General features: G+C 43.2%; 1 long non-coding RNA gene across 1 annotated transcript; it reads left to right on the top strand.

Moving 5' to 3' along the window:
• Nucleotides 1-9,640: 9,640 nt before the first annotated feature.
• On the top strand, nucleotides 9,641-15,719 carry LOC113032818 (uncharacterized). Its single transcript, XR_003273935.1, has 2 exons — nucleotides 9,641-10,465; nucleotides 15,362-15,719. It is a non-coding gene; the product is annotated as an uncharacterized LOC113032818 (long non-coding RNA).
• Nucleotides 15,720-18,525: the final 2,806 nt, after the last annotated feature.

An 18,525-nucleotide genomic window follows, 5' to 3' on the forward strand; every position in this document is an offset into this window, starting at 1 on the left:
GCCTGCAGAGCGAGAGCGAAGTGCTCTAATAGGGTGATATGGTACTACAAGGTCATTAAGATAAGATGGGGCCTGATTATTTAAGACCTTGTATGTGAGGAGCAGGATTTTGAATTCAATTCGGGCGACCGTGGCTCAGGGGGTTGGGAATCGCATCTGTAACCGGAAGATCGCCAGTTCGATCCCTGGGCTCTCTGTCCTGGTCGTTGTGTCCTTGGGCAAGACACTTTACCCGACTTGCCTACTGGTGTTGGCCAGAGGGGCCGATGGCGCGATATGGCAGCCTCGCTTCTGTCAGTCTGTCCCAGGGCAGCTGTGGCTACAACTGTAGCTGCCTCCACCAGTGTGTGAATGTGAGAGTGAATGAATAGTGGCATTGTAAAGCGCTTTGGGTGCCTTGAAAAGCGCTATATAAATCCAATCCATTATTATTATTAACAGGAAGCCAATGAAGGGAAGCCAAAACAGGAGAAATATGCTCTCTCTTTCTAGTCCCTGTCAGGACTCTTGCTGCAGCATTTTGGATTAGCTGAAGGCTTTTCAGGGAGTTTTTTGGACATCCTGATAATAATGAATTACAGTCGTCCAGCCTGGAAGTAATAAATGCATGAACTAGTTTTTCAGCATCACTCTGAGACAGGATATTGGTAATGCCATCCAGAGTAAGAATCTGCTTAGATACCATATTTCTAAGCTTTTCAGGGCCGAGTACAATAACCTCAGTTTGATCTGAATTAAGAAGCAGAAAGTTAGCGGCCATCCAGGTCTTTATGTCTTTAAGACATTCCTGCAGTTTAACTCATTGGTGTGTGTTATCTGGCTTCATGGACAGATAGAGCTGGGTGTCATCTGCATAGCAGTGTAAATGTATGCTATGTCTTCTAATGATGCTGCCTAAGGGAAGCATGTATAATGTAAACAGAATTGGTCCTAGCACTGAACCCTGTGGAACTCCATAATTAACCTCAGTGTGTGAAGAGGACTCTCCATTTACATGCACAAACTGGAGTCTATTAGATAGATATGATACAAACCACTGCAGTGCAGTACCTGTAATACCTACAGCATGTTCTAATCGCTCTAATAGGATATTATGGTCGACAGTATCGAACGCTGCACTGAGGTCTAGCAGGACAAGCACAGAGATGAGTCCACTGTCAGAGGCCATAAGGAGATCATTTGTAACCTTCACTAAAGCTGTTTCTGTGCTGTGATGAGCTCTGAAACCTGACTGAAACTCTTCAAATAAGCCTCTGCAGATGATCTGTTAGCTGTTTGACAACTACTCTTTCAAGGATGTTTGATATAAAGGAAGGTTGGAGATTGGCCTATAATTAGCTAAGACTGCTGGGTCTAGAGATACTTTTTGAGTAAAGGTTTAACTACAGCCAGCTTGAAGGCCTGTGGTACATAGCCGATCATTAGAGATAGGTTGATCATATTTAAGATCGAAGCATTAATTAATGGCAGGACTTCTTTGAGCAGTTTTGTAGGAATGGGGTCTAAAAGACACGTTGATGGTTTGGAGGAAGTAATTATTATAATAATAATAATGGATTGGATTGATATAGCGCTTTTCAAGGCACCCAAAGCGCTTTACAATGCCACTATTCATTCACTCTCACATTCACACACTGGTGAAGTTATTGAAGTTAACTCAGAAAGATCAATTGGAGAAAAAGAGTCTAACTTAACATCAATGGTACTAAGAGTAGCTGTAGATAATATTACATCTGTGGGATGATTACTGGTCATTTTTTCTCTAATGATAAAAATTTTATTTGTGAAGAAGTTCATGAAGTCATTACTAGTTAACGTTAAAGGGATGGTTGGCTCAACAGAGCTCTGACTGTTTGTCAGCCTGGCTACAGAGCTGAAGAGAAACCTGGGGTTGTTCTTATTTTCTTCAATCAGTGATGAATAGTAAGATGTTCTGGCTTTGCGGAGGGCTTTCTTATAAAGCAGCAAACTATTTCTCCAGGCTAAATGATGATCCTCTAAATTTGTGACACGCCATTTCCTCTCCAGCTTACGAGTCATCTGCTTTAGGCTACGTGTTTGAGAATTATACCACGGAGTCAGGTACTTCTGATTAGAGACCTTAGTTTTCACTGGAGCTACAGTATCCAGAGTCGTACGTAGTGAGGAGGTGAAATTATTAACAAGATAATCGACCTCTGTTGGGGTAGCGTTCAGATAGCTGCTCTGCTCTGTGTTGGTACAGGGCACTGAAGATGATAACAGTGGGTGGATTATATTACATTTTGAATCACTGAAAATTGACATTTTTTAAAACTCCTTTTTTGCATTTACATGTACAAACAATGTCAGAGGTATGTGCCTTTTTCCATGTCACGCTGTGGCCACGTTATTGTTTACATGGGATGAATTGCAGAATAGCAGATAGAGACAAAATACTGTTAATCTGACTGTCTGCAGGTTTACACGCAGTTACTGTCCCTCTGTTTACAAAGGCAGAGGCGTCACGGTGGGATTATTTTACGTGTAGTTGTTTTTTCCTGTGTAATAATATTCAACATTGCTATCAATACATTTTTCAAAAAATGCCTCTCTGTGCAAAATGGGTTTAAACACAAAATCGTGGCAGGATCAGCCTGATATTATTTGTATCCAGCTGTAACTTTACTGTATAAAGAGCAAACATCTCCAACATGTCAGGAGCAGTTAGTCATTACAACAAGTGTTTGTGAACTAAAAATCAAGAATGTGGGATCCTGTTTGTCCGTGATTTGAAGAGCCCAGCGCTGCTCCTGATGCAGGGGAAACCAGTTCTGCAGGGAGACCTACCTCAGCACCTGTGCAGGTGAAGCCAAAGGGAAGATTTTCTTCACCATATTTTCTAGTCTTTGGCTCAGAATGAAGTTGGTTTGGAAACATTCAGCGGCGCTTCATCTCCTGCTTTGCGTTTCTTTGTTTCTGTTTGTTTGATCAGACACATTCATACCAGTGGGCTGCTGGAGGTCATTTTGTAGCTCTGGCAGAGCTCGTCTTCCTCCATGCACAAAGGAGAAGATACCGGTTCTCCTGATGTGTTAGAACCTTCTACAGCCCTGTTCAGTTCTCTTAGAGTAACTTTCTGTCTCCTCAAATATCCTCCATGCTCTTGACACTGTGCTGGGAGACACAGCAAAGCTTCTGGCAATAGCACTTATTGCTGTGCAATACTGGAGGAGTTGGACTAACTGCACAGCCTCTGTAGGGTCTGATTTCCTGAAAGACCAAATTCCAGATAGCGTCTGATGCAGGCCATTATGTCATCATGTCATTTTGGCAGTACGTCAGCAGGTGTCAGCAAATCCCCTCTTGCATCTGCTTGGAAAGCTTCTCATTTTGGCAGCGAGTGTCATCAGACTGAAAGTGTGGAATCAATGAACACTATCATTGGAAGCTGTAGCTAGAAAAGGACACTGGTTTTTCAGCAGGACTTGTAGAAACCAGATTGTAATTTAAAGCTGTAGACGGCAGCTGTAGCCAATTGACTGAATGTAAGAGCTCTGGACAAGAGTTCACACAGTGTGGATCTATCATCAGTGCTGTGAAGTTGACCAAAACTGATGCTAGAAGTTTCTTCTCAGTTCTTCAGTTCAGGAGTCTGATGCAACCCATTTGAACTAGCTACCCAGAATGCTCTGCAGCGTAAGCCGTGGCAGCCTGTAAGTGAACTAATTCATTTTCTAAAAATACATATATAAAACCAAAACCATATAAACTACATATAACATATATACTATATCCACTTGTCTAGGAGAAGATGAGGAACATACAAAAGCTACAGTCATTAATGAGCTAAATGATTTGTAATCAGTGTATTACACCTTCATTTGAACTGTCTAACTTTGTGTAAATACAGAGTTATATGCCTTTTTATTATGTGACAAGAAAAGCAGATTATTGTCAAGAATCAGAATATGATCAGACTGTTAACCTAAGTAAACATAAAAAGGTAGACATTCAAAATCCAGACAACAAACCAGTTTAAACCGGTTGTTGTTATGACTTCACTGCATGAAATCGTAATTTGCATCAGTGGGAACAAGAGCTGGCCATTTATTTTCACACCACACAACAAAGAACCGCAGTGCTGAGACCAGCCCTCATCCAGTCACCTCGAGTTGAACTGTGGAGCTACCAGGGCCCCGATCAATTCAATCTGAAGCAGATCAGGTTAACACTTATCAAAAAGTGGCGGACGGAGAGGCAGTGACACCAGCGACAAAACAAAAACACTTGAGAGTAAGAGTTGATTCAAGTTGATTACATTTTATTTTGTACATTAAAAAAAAACAATTTTCAACAAAACAAAGTTGCCTCAAGGCATTTTATACTGTAGAGTAAAGACCCTACAATATAAGAAAGAAACCCCAACAATCTGATGATCCCCTGTGAGCAAGCACTTTGGCAACGGTGGACAGGAAAAACTCCCTTTTAACAGGAAGAAACCTGTGACAGAACCAGGCTCAGGGAGGGGCGGCCATCTGCCACGACCGGTTGGGGAGGGTTGATCTTAAGATTCTTCATCATATGAAGAAAAGCAAAACAGCCTTAAGAAAAAGTTTTTGATCCTTTTCCCTAATGAAAGCCGACCTTTCGGAGGCTTTGGTGTGATTATTCCTTCACTGCTGTCTGTACTTTCTGTGCTAGAATCTAAATCACTGGATTCAGAGGAAGATCCTACCAGCTGTATCTGGGTCATCCCAGGCTTTTCTTTGACACCCAGACTACAAGACATGTCATCTTCTTCTTGCCATGCCAACCTGCGAAATGCAGGCAGATTCTCTTTGCGTGCAGCTGCTGGTCTCTGTTGGTTTCTTTGGATTTTAGCTGCATTCACACAGTTGTTAAAAGTGGAAGACGGTCTAGATCTCCCACCGCTCTGTTGGCTGTTCCTTTTGATTTCACTGGACTTCACGAAAAAGTTTTTGATCCTTTTCCCTAATGAAAGCTGAGCTTTCGGAGGCTTTGGTGTGATTATTCCTTCTCTGCTGTCTGTACTTTCTGTGCTAGAATCTAAATCACTGAATTCAGAGGAAGATCCTACCAGCTGTATCTGGGTCATCCCAGGCTTTTCTTTGACACCCAGACTACAAGACTTGTCATCTTCTTCTTGCCATGCCAACCTGCGAAATGCAGGCAGATTCTTTTTGCGTGCAGCTGCTCTTCTCTGTCGGTTTCTTTGGATTTTAGCTGCAGTCACACAGTTGTTAAAAGTGGAAGCCCGTCTAGATCTCCCACCGCTCTGTTGGCTGTTCCTTTTGATTTCACTGGTGGTAACAAAGCTGTCGATTTCATTTTCTAGACTGAGGAGTGGGCACACTTCCATGCTCGTGCAGGATGACTTCGTGTAGCAATCTACTGCAGGGTCCTCAGGAAGATGTTTCATTGTAATGAAACGATGTCCCAGACCCTCAACAGGTGTGATTCTTTTTACAGGATCCACACACAGCATCCATTTGAGCAGGCTTAAAAATGCCGCTGTGTCTTTCACTTTGGATTCTGTGTTTGGCTGTGGGTGGTGTTTGGCTAAATCATCTATGCATGCATATTTGTCTGTGATTGTTGTACTTTGTTTGATCACAGTGCCTGTAGATGCTGAATACTGAGCTGGTGTCTTCAGTACCCATGTGCGTTCTATTATCCCTTTCCTCATCCAGAAATATTTCGTACTGTACCTCCCTTCCTGTAACATGCGTTTACTAGGCTGACCAAGCATGTGAACAAAACCTTGCATCATTTGATATTCACACCTGTTGAAAAACAGGTGGTGGCCCAAGTATAGAAAAGCTGCGACACAACCGAGAGTCCACATGTCTGCCGATTCAGTCACCGGTATGCCCAACATGACCTCAGGCGCCCTGTAACTAAGGGCCTGAATAATAGTGCCAGGTGGAATTTTTGCAGGACTTGTGGCAAAACCAAAATCAATAAGTTTAACTTTATATGGCTGTTGAGACTGATTTACAAGCATGATATTATCAGGTTTGATGTCTGCATGCATCATACCTCTGCTCTTCAGAGCGGTAAGAGCCACAAACATCTGCTTTAAAATGACCCGAATATCACAGAGAGCCAGTGGACCGCGAGACCTTTTAATCACGAAATCATGCAGACTAATATCTAGCATTTCCATTGAAATGAAGGTGCGATGTTTGTACTCGAAAACTTCGTAGTACTTTACCAAATTGCACCGATCCCTATCCAGAACACTCAGTTCTTTTACAGCAGCGGCCTCGTTCCAAGCAAACTTGTTGTATTCCCTTTTAGCTGCCTTGACTGCTACCCTTTCAAAAGTGTCTAATTTTACACATTCCACCACTCTCCCAAAGCTTCCTTGTCCGAGGAGCTTATATACCATGTATTTACATGTTTTACTTTGAATGAGGGCGTTCCTTTGTAAACCCTCATCACTGTCATAAAACGACGAAGACGAATCCGAAACCATTTTTTCACAAATATATCTAAAGTTTTACACCTGGGCAAAAACAATGTGACCGCAGTATGAAGCTGGCAGGTTCTGTCAGTAGGCGGGTGTAGCAGGCTATTTATACCTTTTGGATCAAAGGCAGCGTTCGCTCACTGTGATGTCACCGAGTGACGCAACAGAGCGTAATGCTTTGATCCGGAGCAGCGGTTAAGAGCTTAAGAATGCAAAGGTCTCTGGTTAGGAAGATAAACTGCTTGACTGGCAGTCCACATCTGGAGTGGACAGCCTGTCGCAATGGGATCAGACACGCTGTCATTTCTGGAAAAGTCCATCCCGGAGGTGTCCGACGCGGACAGCTGTACCTTTTAATAAGAATCCCCCCCCTGGCTCTACATGGCGGTGTACGTTTGAAAGTGCGGACGACGGTAGGAAATTCTTGATACCTTTAGGTGCACCTTGTAAACTCAGCAATGTGTACTCCAAACGCCATCATGGTTATTTCAAAGTTGTTGATTTATAGCTTTTTTTTTTACCCTTTTTCTGTGTGAAATTTCCCTTTGTTGATATTTTTGAAATTCCTACTTTTAAATAATGTTAAACAATCCCGATACAACAGCGACGTGTCCTCAGCTGCTGTGATCTTTTTAAAGTTTTACATTTGCAGGACTTTGAAGTTATCTGTCACGGTTGCGCTGGCAGACCGTGGCGATGTGGGGGAAATAGGGCCCAAAACGCGGGACTGTGTGCGATGAATGCAGTTGCGTTTATTTACAGTGATGTAAATATTACGCAATAAATCTCCGTGCGCGCCCCTGACTCCCGTGCCGTGTCTTCTTCCGTACTCCTGCCGGGAAATAACAGAGGCAGCCGTTGGTACAATTAACTTCACTGTAGCAAGCTGGACAACTGAAGGGCAGTCTCACGATCCGGGATCGAGGAGCTCTCAGGCTGTGTCCCAATCCAGCGACCGCATGCTTCGGAGTACGAGCTCGGTACTTATAGTACGGTGAGTACTGCAAGTACGAGAAGTGCGGAAGTGAGAGGCTCGTGAAATGGGCCTTTGTCGCGCTGCTCAGGTTGCCTAGCAACCATGATACTAACCGCCAGACACGTTACATACAGCTTTGTGTGACAGAAATAGGGTTGCCAACCGTCCCTTAAAAAACGGAATCGTCCCGTATTTCGAAACAAAAGCACACGTCCCGTATTGAGCTAATAAGGGACGCACTTTGTCCCGTAATACAGTGAGAATCAAAAGTAGTCTATAACTTTTAATGGAATTAACGCTTTGTTGGAAAACATAATTCCCAGCCCCTCTCCTGCTTTGTGACCAATGAGCTGACAGCACACTTATGACAATTCGAGTATGACAATTCAGATTACCGCTCATCTCATTGGTCGAGGAAAGGTCGCTTACGGAGAAAATACCGGAAGACAACAGTTGACCACAACAAGAAGCATGGCCAACAGGGAAACAAACGCTGACACTGCGGTGCAAGTCTCGGACGACAGTACACCTAAAGCTGGGCAGACACTGTGCGATTTTTTCAGTCACGTTATTCAGCTCCTGCTCAAACTGCACGATTGACTCGCAGGGGTTAGAAGTTGGTAGGTCACGATGCAGGGTCTCACACTATACGGCCCGATGCTCTGATGCGACCTGAGTGCTCACACTGTGCCTCCATAACATGAAGGTTATAACAGAAAATCTGTCGCTCTCTCTCTCCGTCTTTCACTCACACAGACACACCACCACCACCAACTTTGCTAAATTGCTAATGAAAAACATTGATCAGGCAGCTGTGACTGAGCAGCATGTAGATCCAACTATTTTCACGGTTGTGTCGTGATAATTTCTGAGGCCACATCGAAAAGGCTCGGATGAGCTTTCCAAAGTTCTACAAGTTGTGCCTCCATCGCTTGTGTCCAGATCACACGCTGCACAGCCGTGCTGCTCCGTCTTTTACACCAACGTTTACGTGTTTGCGCGCGAGCAGTGTGAGCGGCTGTGATGAGACCCTCACGAGCGATTGATGATCGGGAGCTGGTCGTGAGGTGTTAATCACTTCTCGTTACCCCACGTATACTACACGATGCACGATGAAGGCCAAAATCGGTCTGATCACTCAAAAATCGGCTCAAAATGGGCCTAAAACCGCACAGTGTGAGCCCAGCGTTAGAGCAGCAATGTTTGTTCCCCTCAGAGAAAGGGAAGAATGGGAAAAGGAAAACACCTGGCTGGAAAAAGTTAATATGGGCATGTGCAGTGAATATCAGCGCTATGTGGCCAGAAGTGTGATAATATAATTTATTTTGTGTAATAAACAACTGCAAGGATAGATGATTGCAACAAATAGATGACTAATACATAAAAGTAACACATAGATGAATAATGATGATGAGTTAAGATGCGTAATCATGGGAACAAGCGGGTTTACAAACAGGAGCAGCTGATTAGCATCAGAAAAGCTGAAATAATATTTCAACTGAAGCCAATTGTACTAAATGCACTAAATGTGCACTGTTACAAGAATGTTTTTGTTCTATTGCTTTCTATTAATTTATATAATTTTAAGTTAAGCAGGACAGAGTTCTTTTAAAGAAAGATTTACTTATATTCTCCAAAGTTAAGCATGACAGGCTTCTGTTTAAGAAAGAGACCTGTTACTGTGTTAATGTTGTCATTTTGAGCTAAAAATAAATGGCTAAATGATCATTTGTTTCACATATAGTCATATCACAAAGAATAAACATCTACTTAAATCAAATTCAAGTCAAATGGTTAAAAAAATAATTTCACACACAAAAAAAGAGCTAGAAAATTCACCACACTGGGAAGGGTGAAGACAACTGGGTCGCCCGGCCCTGGCCACGAGGTGTCCCTTATTTATTTTTCAGGGAGTTGGCAACCCTAGACAGAAATGAAGGAGAAAAATGTTTTGTTGGTCATTCATTTTTGTCATGACATCACTTTGATTAGCTGAGTATCTGAGGCTGAGACCACGGGACTGTAAACATGATTGTTGGGCTTCATGTCTGTGCTGAACAGTCATTTAAGATTAGCTAGTAAATGACAATTAGTTAATGTTGCTCATGAGACTAAAGTCATCTCACTGTGGTAATGTAAATATAATATGGCCAATATTATATTAATCGTTATTAGTTATTACAGCAGTGAACTTGAACTCTGAGGTTTAGTAAAGATTCAAGTTGCAGTTATTTCCTGTCACCTTACATCTTCACTCAAAGTCGAGTATCTGTGACAGTGTATATACAGATGTATTTTAAATAAGAGACAAATATTGTTTGTTTAAACCCTCACGTCATACTGGGCTCTTTTTGTGCCACTTTTTTCATTCGTATGAAAGCCATTTCCGCTGTGTTGGGTGTAACATAGCCAAACTTGCCACCCGGTTTCGTTTTTGTAAAAAATTCAAATTTTCAGTCTGATTTTCTTACATCAGCCTAACACGGCTTAGCAGCAAAAATACTCACACTCATCACCCTAGGGACCGTTTTGTGCCCCATTGAAACCCATTATAAACGCTATTTTTCACGGCAAAAAATTACGGTCAAATCGATCGTGATCGGTTATGTTTCCGTTTCCGTTTGCAGTACTGGCCTTAGAGTTGTAATTTTTTTATTTGTCCACCGGGTGGCGCCCTTGCTCCACATTTGACCCCGGGCTGGAAAACAGCGGGCTACTTAAACAGACCTGCGGGAAACGAAGCCTCATTTCCGGCGTGCAGCACCGGCTTCGCCCGCTGATCGGGCGGGACCATTTTCGGCCCCTAGGACCGTTTGAGGGTGCTTTTTTTTTTTAATCAACAGGAAATGACGTATTTGTTGTGACGTGGTACCGGACGTGTGTGTTGGAAAAAGGGGTCCGACGCAACATGCCCCGGTCATCGTCGGGAGTTAACCCGGGAGGATGCACTTATTTCGGCCTAGAGGAGGAGCATTGAGACCGCCTGGAGACCATTTTCTGGTCCTGAAAAAAAAAAAAAGGCGATCGAAATGAAGGTTGGTGCCAATCTTTAGTCCATCTAAAGGCCTAATTATAATAACAATCAAATATTACTTCAATTTTTTTTTTTTAAATATTTAGTTTTGTTTTGGGGGGCTAAAAAAACGGTGCGCTCATGTAATTAAACTGCGATTAAAAGGGTTAAAACCCCCGAAATATAATTAAAACTTTACATGAATAGTTCAGGGAGAAGTAGTTTTAAAAGACTGGCTAATTTAAAGTGGAAAAAAATATGAATATATAATCTTTTTATAGCATTTTTCGGGCGTGGCAGAAAACGGTCCCCAGGGTGATGAACGTAAGTTTTTTAAAGGATGACGTGATTAATACGTTGGCATTACTAAATTTGGCTCAATGCTTACATACATGTGTAAAAAGGAAAATGTACGAGCTGTGATAACTGTTTCTGATAGAATGAAGAGTAGACTGATATATGAAATATTCCTTTATTGGGTGAGAAAATCAGACCATGTCATAACTGCTGTAAGTCACACAGAATAGACATCAGAGCCTTAAACAGGCTGACGTCTGCTAAATGGGTCAAACATTAGACTTTCATATATTTTAGATTCATTACACACAACTGAAGTAGTTCAAGCCTTTCATTGTTTTAATATTGATGATTTTGGCATGCAGCTCATGAAAACCCAAAATTCCTATCTCAAAAAAATAGCATATCACAAAAAGGTTCTCTAAACGAGCTATTAACCTAACCATCTGAATCAACGAATTAACTCTAAACACCTGCAAAAGATTCCTGAGGCTTGTAAAAACTCCCAGCCTGGTTCATTACTCAAAACTGAGTAAGACTGCCGACCTGACTGCTGTCCAGAAGGCCATCATTGACACCCTCAAGCAAGAGGGTAAGACACAGAAAGAAATTGCTGTTCCTAGAGTGCTGTATCAAGGCACCTCAGTGGGAAGTCTGTGGGAAGGAAAAAGTGTGGCAGAAGAGGCTGCACAACGAGAAGAGGTGACCGGACCCTGAGGAAGATTGTGGAGAAGGACCGATTCCAGACCTTGGGGGACCTGCGGAAGCAGTGGACTGAGTCTGGAGTAGAAACCTCCAGAGCCACCGTGTACAGGCGTGTGCAGGAAATGGGCTACAGGTGCCGCATTTGAACCAGAAACAGCGGCAGAAGCGCCTGACCTGGGCTACAGAGAAGCAGCGCTGGACTGTTGCTCAGTGGTCCAAAGTACTGTTTTCGAATGGAAGCAACTTTTGCATGTCATTCGGAAATCAAGGTGCCAGAGTCTGGAGGAAGACTGGGGCGAGGGAAATGCCAAAATGCCTGAAGTCCAGTGTCAAGTACCCACAGTCAGTGATGGTCTGGGTGCCATGTCAGCTGCTGGTGTTGGTCCACTGTGTTTTATCAAGGGCAGGGTCAATGCAGCTATCAGGAGATTTTGGAGCACTTCATGCTTCCATCTGCTGAAAAGCTTTATTGAGATGAAGATTTCATTTTTCAGCACGACCTGGCACCTGCTCACAGTGCCAGAACCCCTGGTAACTGGTTTACTGACCATGGTATTACTGTGCTCAATTGGCCTGCCAGCTCTCCTGACCTGAACCCCATAGAGAATCTGTGGGATATTGTGAAGAGAAAGTTGAGAGACGCAAGACCCAACACTCTGGATGAGCTTAAGGCCGCTATCGAAGCATCCTGGGCCTCCATAACACCTCAGCAGTGCCACAGGCTGGTTGCCTCCATGCCATGCCCCATTGAAGCAGAATCAGAATCAGAATCAGAAAGGGTTTTATTGCCAAATGTTGAGCAGGTTTACAACATTAGGAAATTGCTGCGGTGCTTCAGTGCAAACATACTGTCATAAATTGCGCTTAAATAGACATGAAAAAATAAAAGTAAGAATAAGAATTAAAAGTGCTATGTAGAAAGATATATACATGAGTGCAGGTGGTGATCAGTGCCAAACATAGAATGATGCAGTGAACACAGCGTAGGGTCATGTGTTAGTGGTGGGAACAGTCATGTGGTTATTGTTCATGTGTCCAACAGCAGAGGGGAAGAAACTGTTCTTATGGCGAGAGGTTCTGGTGCGAATGGACCGGAGCCTCCTGCCTGAGGGGAGCAGGTCAAACAGACTGTGTCCAGGGTGAGAAGGGTCAGCTGAGATCCGAGCTGCACGCCGCAGTGTCCTGGAGGTGTACAGGTCCTGCAGAGATGGGAGTCTGCAGCCAATCACCTTCTCACAACAGAGCGCACAACACGCTGCAGTCTCTGTTTGTCCCTGATAGTGGCTCCAGCGTACCACACGGTGATGGAGGAGGTGAGGATGGACTCGATGATTGCAGTGTAGAACTGCATCATCGTCCGTGTTGGCAGGTTGAATTTCTTCAGCTGCCTCAGGAAGTACATCCTCTGCTGGGCTTTCTTGATGACGGAGGTGATGGTGGGCTCCCACTTCAGGTCCTGGGTGATGGTGGTACCCAGGAAGCGGAATGAGTCCACAGAGGTGATGGGGGTGTCAGTCAGGATGATGGGGGGGAGTGGGGCTGTGTGCTTCCTGAAGTCCACAATAATCTCCACTGTCTTCTGGGCATTCAGCACCAGGTTGTTGTGGCTGCACCAGGACACCAGACGTTCAACCTCCCTCCTGTAGGCAGACTCGTCCCCGTCAGAGATGAGCCCAATAACGGTGGTGTCATCTGCAAACTTGATTAGCTTGACAGACTGGTGGGTGGAGGTGCAGCAGTTGGTGTACAGGGAGAAGAGCAGAGGAGAAAGAACACAGCCCTGAGGGGAGCCGGTGCTGATGGTCCGGGAGTCCGAGACATTCTTTCCCAGCCTCACGTGCTGCTTCCTGTCCGTCAGGAAGTCAGTGATCCACCGGCAGATGGGATCAGGCACATTCATCTGGGAAAGCTTGCCTCGGAGATGGACTGGAAGGATGGTGTTGAAGGCAGAGCTGAAGTCCACAAACAGGATCCTGGCGTATTGAAGCAGTCATCTCTGCAAAAGGATTCCTGACCAAGTATCGAGTGCATAACTGAACATAATAATTTGAAGGTTGACTTTTTTGTATTAAAACACTTTTCTTTTATTGGTCGGATGTAATATGCTAATCTTTTGAGATAGGGATTTTGGGTTTTCATGAGCTGTATGCCAAAATCATCAATATTAAAACAATGAAAGGCTTGAACTACTTCAGTTGTGTGTAATGAATCTAAAATATGTGAAAGTCTAATGTTTATCAGTACATTACAGGAAATAATGCACTTTATCACAATATGCTAATTTTTTGAGAAGGACGTGTATAAAGCATATAAACAATTACAGCAATATGATGCAACAAACACAGCAGTGCTACTAATCCAAAATACTCAAAGCTTCATGTAACTGTAACAAACATTCTGCTGCTGATACATACTTTAGGTTTCTGAATGTTAAACTTGTTTAACTGCCGTTAAACGAAACAGAAGAAGAAGAAAACATCTGCACATGTGCAGTAAGGATCGGGGAGTCCTGATCTGTACCTATCTTTTTATTTTTCGTACATTAACTTGAAATGTTTCATTATAGAAAATATTTTAAGAGATACCTATTATTCTTAACATCTTAACAGATACTCTGACCCGTAACTATCGTAAAATGCTTCGAGCGGAAGTAGTGGTGTTTTCCACATGCGTGGTACCGATCGGGTTTCCGGTATGGATCGGGTAGTGACTCTGGCTGTATCCCAATTCAGGGTCTGCAGCCTTAAAGGCCACATTTTAAGGCCGATTACGTCACAGTGACGCGACGAAGGCTGTCCCAATTCAAAGGCTGCTCGAAATGCAGCCCTCAAATGTGTCCTTCATTTCCCTGAATTTGAAGGATGGGTCAGGTGTGTCCTTCGTGGCCCACCATATCCCAGAATTCAGCGCAGCCCAGCCAAATTTCAGCTGCCAACAATGGCGGCCGCTACTAAGTTTTAAAATTACTCTTATTAATCTTTCTGGGTCACAAAATAAACTTTTAACATATTTCCAGGGGAGAAAGTAGCTGTGTAAATTACAAATATCTGCTTGGTTTATCAAGACATCGTATATTTGCAAAAGTGTGCCGACGTTTTCAGCGACGTCTGTTACCCACCCGCTCGATAGCAAGCCAGGGGGTTCAATGGTCACTCCAGCCGGCGAGAGCAGCGGACTCCCGGCGTCATCGTTTTCCGGTTTTTCGCTACTCAGGTTAAACATGATATATAAGTCACTCAGATAACTTAAAAATGTAATTGTTGGGCTTTTTTCGGTGTTTTGTTTGTTCTGGAGTAAATCGGTTTGGCTGAGATCAAAGTTATTAGATTAAATACAACTTTATTAATCCATCGGGTCGGTTCCTCCGGGATTTTCACACAGCTGAATAAACGTCAAACAGAAAACTGATTAAACAGAAATATGAGACGGTGAGAATTTACGCCAGTGTCCTGTTATATTTTAGATAGCAAGGAGCAGACGGCCGAGTTTATTAAACTCCACCGTCCCAGCGGTGACACAAATCTGAAGGCTAGACCGTCCCATTTCACAGTCTCGCACTTCCGGTCTTCTCGGTCTTCGGAGGACCCGGCCTTCGTGGTCTACGTGGGCCGGGTCCTTCGAAGGATGCAGCCGATGTTTTGGGACACAGCTACAGTCTTTACACTTCCAACACGTCTATATAATAAACTCCACAGGCATGAAAACGGAGAATTTTGTAGAATGGACATTGCTGCCACTCACGGTGAAAGAATTTGGTCACGACTTGTAGTTTTTTCCTGGGAAGCATTTGTTTCAGGGTCAGTGAAATGTCTCACTGTAATGTTACCCAGCTAAATAGAGAAAATAAAAAAAGAGATAGTTATTGATCTAAAAGCCTGTAGCATGAGAGATAATCTCGTATTTTCTGGTATTCCAGAATCTGCTGGAGAAGACGTGGAGACTACAGTGAAAAGCTTCATCAAAACCCACCTGAAGCTGCCGGAGCTGATGATCTAAATATTTGATCTAAATATTTGCAATATTTTCTTTATCTTCTAACCCTGGATCTTCCTGAAGATGAATTCTTCCTCCTCATTACACCAGAGGACAATATATGCATTGTTCTACCGGTCTTTCCTTTGCACAACATGGTAAAAAAATTAGCTCACAAGCCTCCAGTGCAATGGAGGGGAACTTTCTGTGTATGTGTTATTGTAGGGTCTACCTTACAATATGAAGCACCTTGATGCAACTGTTGTAGCGATTTTGTGGTATATAAATGAAATTGGATTGAATGTAGAGCACCTGCCTCCTCATTGTGCTGCCTGTTGTTGTTATGACCTTTGTTTGACCCCACACATCAGTGACCCAAGATCAAAGATGTTTGAAAGCAGTATGGTGTGAAAATATGGCCCTTTGCAACATTTTGTACTTTGTGGACGTTTTTGTCCCCGGGGACAAGAGATGTCATAAAATCCAATAAAAAACCCATAAATAAATCAAATTACTTAAAACAAAAAAGTCACTTTCTTGAAAGTCATGAAACCAGGTTCTGCTGTTTTCCTGTCTTCCTCCTCCACTTCATAACCACCCACTGCACCCACTTCTAACTCATCAGCTTACACTCGTTTCATTTTTCAGCACTTCAGTTACATCAACTTTATTTTCTTCTTCCTATACTCACTGACACTGTCATCCACATGTCCTCAGCTCAGAGGCGTGACCAGAGAACAGAAGAGGATAACGTGATTGTTTGATTTATGTGTGGGTGTCAAAGAGAAACTGTTGAGGATGGATTCCTTAATATACATCAGAGTTAAAGAGAATATAGTTTGTGATTGCTTGCAACGTTATAATATTGCAGTTACAGTTTTTGCCCGTTGCTTGAACACATTTTGCAAAACTTCGCTCATTGTGCCAAAACTCCAAACACAAGTAAACATGACACAACACTGGGAAATATACCATTCACATCTGTGCCAAATTGAAACTCTACTCTCAAAACCTAAACTCTGCTGTCAAAACCTGACATTCCTTTGTCAAAATGTAACTCTGTTGACAAAGTGACACATACTTGCATCATATGCAAACACTTACAGATCAGGGGGAACACACTAGTCTACTTTATATAAAACACTGCAGTCTTTGATGTTCATTGTTTATTCAGAAGGCATATTTTCAGGAGACACATTTGCAAACAACCAAAAAAGCAAATAGGACTCAATATTGTACATTGCAGTACCATGAATTCAGATAAAGCAAAAAAAAAAAAAAAAAAAACCACAATACAGTAATAGAAAAAACACTATACTGTAAACACAAAAAATTATGACAATTGTGCATACGTGGGCTCATGGATCCCGCCGTCTTTTGGGGTCTGGCCACAGGACCTCATCAACATCGCAAGCAATGTCTTCTCCTGCTAGGCACCGGGGAAAATATCCTCTTGCATGTCGAAACCATCCATGGATTGCTGTCACCTGAATGTCGCCGCAGGCCTGTTCCATTGCCTGCAGAAGAGGCATGCGGGCATGTGGTTGGCGGTCATATACACGCCATTTCCAAGCCAAAAAAAATTCCTCTATAGGGTTTAAAAATGGTGAGTAAGGGGGCAAGTATACCACTTCAAGTTGGTTGGGGTTGGAGAACCAGGCCTGGACCAGAGCAGCCCGATGGAAACTGACATTATCCCATATCACCACAAACCTGGGCTGATCTGCTCTGTTCTGTACAACTATATCATGGAGAGCATCTAGAAATGTGAGTATGTGTTGGCTATTGTATGGACCTAGTTTTGCATGATGATGCAGAAGCCCTCGAACGCTTATGGCGGCACACAATGTGATATTTCCCCCGCACTGCCCCAATTGCCCTTTGGCCAATTACATTACGACCCCGTCATCTTGTTTTGCACAGGTCAAATCCAGCTTCATCAATGAAAATGTATTCATGAGGCTGTGCAGCTCCATCCATGGCCAAGAGTCTCTGTAAAAAAAAGAGAACATATTACTGTACTACAGTGCTACACATACAGAACCCTCACCCCATCACACAGGTACCTGTGTAGCTCTCAGAATGGATCCATGTGGTACTGATATGGTACATATTCAGCTGCTACTGGACTTCACCAATACTCTATTGTAAATGTAAGGGACAGTTACACGTACCCGTACATATTCAGCTCGAAGTCCTTTGACCCTGTCACTGTTCCTCTCAAATGGGACTCTGTAGAGCTGCTTCATGGTGATGCTGTGTTTACCCAAGATGCGTCTGATGGTGGTGATGCTCACATGGTTTATGTTGTTGAACACTTGCCTGTCTGCAAGTATTTTCCGTCGTAGCTGGTGGAGACGGATAGCATTGTCTGCCCTCACTATGTCCTCAACAGCAAGTTCCTGCCGTTGTGTGAACAGGCGTTGCCGTCCTCCCCCAGAAGGTCTTCGAGTCATTCTAGAAAAATACAACCACATATTGTCATCGCTTTGCTTATTTTTCTTAAATAAACAGGTGAGGGTCTAGGCTCAAACACTCCAGGACTCAGGAAATTGGGCTGTACCTTGAGAACTCTTCTGATGGTTATTGTACCTGAAACAATAGCGTGTGAAACGATTCAGACAACAGTGAGCCTGGCTACAAGGTCTCCATCAGAAACATAGTCGCAAATGTAGCATGGGCCATTTGAGATTCTCTGTTGACTAAGATTATGTCCATCGCTACCAAAGAAGACCGGAAGAGGGATGCTGCCAAATTCTTAAACACTGGAATTTTCCAAACTGTGTGTGGTCTATTGACGAAAGATGGCCCTTAATTAGGTCCTGCAAATTGCAGTATAACAATATATATTTTTAGTATTACAGAGCTACGTGCTGATCTCGTATTGTAACTTTTGTTCTCATCCTACACAGCCTGAGAAGACCATAATGTCACGATTTGCAAAGGCGACTCGTGCGGAGAGAGTGAGGAGTGGACCCAAATGGAGGCAAACAGAAAGAAGTGGTGGCTCGCTTGAAGCTGACGCTCCGGTGCGTGTCACAAATAACAACACACTGCTTCAGAAGCACTGTCCAATCCAATTTTATTCATAAAGCACTTTAAAATAGC

The sequence above is a fragment of the Astatotilapia calliptera genome, chromosome 11 (assembly GCF_900246225.1).
Source record: "Astatotilapia calliptera chromosome 11, fAstCal1.2, whole genome shotgun sequence".
NCBI classification, from domain to species: Eukaryota; Metazoa; Chordata; class Actinopteri; order Cichliformes; family Cichlidae; genus Astatotilapia; species Astatotilapia calliptera.